Source organism: Ixodes scapularis, unplaced genomic scaffold (assembly GCF_016920785.2).
Source record: "Ixodes scapularis isolate PalLabHiFi unplaced genomic scaffold, ASM1692078v2 PGA_scaffold5__190_contigs__length_132052651, whole genome shotgun sequence".
NCBI lineage: Eukaryota > Metazoa > Arthropoda > Arachnida > Ixodida > Ixodidae > Ixodes > Ixodes scapularis.
Window position 1 is genome coordinate 117,917,046 of NW_024609880.1, and position 3,364 is coordinate 117,920,409.

Below are 3,364 nucleotides of genomic sequence, written 5' to 3' on the forward strand. Positions count from 1 at the left end.
AAGGAGTAACCTGCTCGCCCAAATGGGGAACCGTTATGGCTCATACGCGGACCCTTTTGAGCCATACGAGAGACCCCTTTGACAAACTGGTGACCAGTATGGCTAAACTGTTTCCGGTCTGAAGCCGTTTACTTTCATATAGGCGCCAAATGTTTTTTTTCAGTAGAGACTCGAAGGAAAAACATACAAACAGACCAAAGGTGCTTAAAATAATCGATGTTTCGCAAGTTGCCTGGGGACTCACATTCCACATTGATAATGGCAGGACATATGTTTGCCAAACAAATTAAGATGATCCTTGCTACGCTTCAGTAGTTTCACTTTAATCCTATCATGACGGACTTAGTCTGTGAAAACAGGCCTTTAAAAGGGTTTTGTGGGATGTCAAATGGCAGCCGATAGTTTGCAAGAAAACAAACCTTCTACAAACGTGTTTTTTAACGACCTGCAAGCTTTCTAAAGGCTCCAAAAGATTTTTTTTTTTTTTTTGGGGGGGGGGGGGGGGGTGGGGGGGGGGATACTGTGTGCACGGCATCCCCATGCGTTTCCGGAGGACGTATGGCGTTTTGTATTTGGCCGTGCACCCTTTGTCCGCCGTGGGGTGGCGTTCACCGCACAGCGTGCACTTGGGGGTGCACTGATGGTCTTGGTCAGGATCGCGGGCGCCGCAGCCCCTGCAGATCTTGTTCTTGGGGAATGGACAAACGTCCATGCGGCGCCCCAGACGGCCACAGTGGTAACATATGTCGATTTGCTTTCGGTACAAGCAGCAGGGGAACAGTGTTGCGCCGTATCGGACCAGGTGCGGAACACTGGGTCAATCGAAAGCGATGACGATGGTCATGGTGGAACCGATGCGCTTGGCGGCCAGGGCTAACGGATTGCGGGAATTTATGATGTTAGCGTCGATTTCCTGGGCGCTATCGGTGAGGGGTATACCTCGGATAACTCCCTTGGTAGTGTTGTCCGGGGCTGCCTCGTATGCGTTGACTTCGTGGGTGACACCATTGACGTGGATAGATTTCATGCGCACGTACCTGTCAGAATTGTGCGGTCGGGGCGTGCTGATCACGACGATGTTTTGTTGAACGTTCGGGAAGATCGTGTCGTCTTGGCTTTCTTCCGGGCTAAGTTGTGTCGCTTGGAAAATGGCTGCAGTCACTGTGGGGCTGCCGACTTTGGGGATATTTAGTGCCCCTTTAGGTCTCACAATGATCTTAATTTCGTTCTTGGGTAATTGGGGCATACGTCCGGCCTTGAGGACTTGAGATTTAAAGTTCTTCCTGGTTTTAGAGCGAGAGCGGGAGTCTTGCGATTGGGGCGTTTTGCCGTGAGATGAGTTTTGGCCAGGTTTCTTGTCGGGACGGCGAGAACGGGCGGTGCGCCAGCAAATTTCGGCGGTCACCTCTTCTGGGGTGATGTCCTCACCGATTACTTGAACTTCCATTCTCCGCTGGTTGAGTTAGGAGCCTGCACGTCGATGAGGAGCGCGCGCAGGACCGCGCCACTCGGCCGTCCACAGTACCGAGAAAATCCAGACCTGACGAGGTTCTCGAAGTTGGTTCCTTGGCGAGGCGAAATCCGGGACCAGGGCGTGCCTCGCGCCAAGCCGGGGGGTCGGCCGGCCGCGCCGAGCGCCGGCTCGATGTTTCAAGCGTTTTTGTAGTATTTTTTTTTTTTTTTTTTACGTCGAGTCTACATTTTTCACTTTTATTCTTCTGGAGAATCAATGACGTGTTTTCACTCGTAAACTGCATGGATGAGAGCGGAGTGTGCGTTTTCACCATCTTCAACCCAGTTTATTATGAACGCAAAAAAAAAAAAAAAAAAAAAATTGATAGTTTTCTTACGTTTAGCTTAGATTTGAATAAAACAGTCTTCACATTATGGCTGTATCAATGCATACCCAGCTATACCCGAGGACAGCGCTTAATTGACATAAAAATGATAACAAGAAACCTTTATATATATATTTCAGACCATCATGTTTACGGTGAACCAGAGCTATTATCACATTTATAGTAGCGGGTTGGGGACCGAAAGACATTACAAAGATATTGTCTTCAAGTGCAAACAAGTCACCTCAATTACACATTGAAGAGCGCCAAATGCATATGAAAATGGTACGGCACAAAATCTTAAACAATGTAAGTATGTTCATTGCCTCACAATGTCCGTACCATAAACGTTTTAATTAAAATATACAACCAGTCCATTGAATGGGTTAGTTGCCTTTTCAAAAACCGATAATTATCCACGAGCTTCCCTGAAGCACGATCGCATGCTTGAATCCCTTTATTTTTTAGCCAATAATTTGGCATGTATACTATTTCGAACTCTATACTGAGGTCCAAAAATAGGATGCACGCAGAAGTACGAAAAGTCCTCTCATAAGAAACATAGGATCACTATTATAGCAGAATAGTTACATCGTCTGAGCACCGCATATGCACTTGCGTGAAGCAAATATAGATGCGCCATTGTAAATATACATGGCAAAAATACATTTCAATAGTGCTGTAGAGGCTGCGAGAACAAGCAAATCTTTATTTTACGTGGACAAATTAAAGAAACATGACACAAACATCGCTTATACAACATGAAAAAAAAAAAAAAAGAAATGAGGCTTTCTCGCAACTCCAAAACTGTATGGAAGCTTCGCGAATTGAGCCAACTAAGGCTGACAAGGTATGCTTTAACAAAACCTGTATTAAATACGATCTTTGGGACCTTTTTAACATCTTGCGTGGTCTCCATTGAAGAAAGAATAAAAAGTATGCAGATGAATGAATTGTACTAAATCATTGATTAGTAAGTTTATTACATTTGCCTGTTTTCGATTATTTCCTCCTTAGAAACAATTAGGAGATGAAAATGTACCGTGATATATTCAAGCGTGACTTTTGAGTCCCACAAATGTTGATATTGTGTTTCTAAAGCTCCTAAACAAGAAATCATGCATGCATGTACTTGTGGCGGGACAAACAGTGAGAGAACCTCTGGAGGACTACAAGGGCGTTCCACGTCCCAGCAATTTTCGTACCGCGTTCCACACGGCGGCATGTGCTTTCAGAACACCTTTGTTTGTCTTCAATTCCTTTCGGTGCACCCGAAAAACAAATAGAAAACGTCGAAAAGACAAGGCGATGTGGTGGAGTAGCACACTTGGAAAAGTAATTATTACACTCAAACTTGGAAGCACGACGCCGTCAGAGATATTGTCTGTTGGGCGGCTACGTAGCGATTGTCTCATCCGCTCAGTACGCTTCATTTTATCTACATATTTTCGACATATGATTTTCGTGTGCTCTTCAATAACACAATACGTACATGACAATGGCCACTCTATTGTAACACCACAGTA

At 45.2% G+C, this 3,364-nt stretch overlaps 1 pseudogene; it reads right to left on the reverse strand.

The window, feature by feature from the left end:
• Window positions 1–342: 342 nt before the first annotated feature.
• Window positions 343–1,447, reverse strand: LOC121047370 (annotated as a pseudogene).
• Window positions 1,448–3,364: the final 1,917 nt, after the last annotated feature.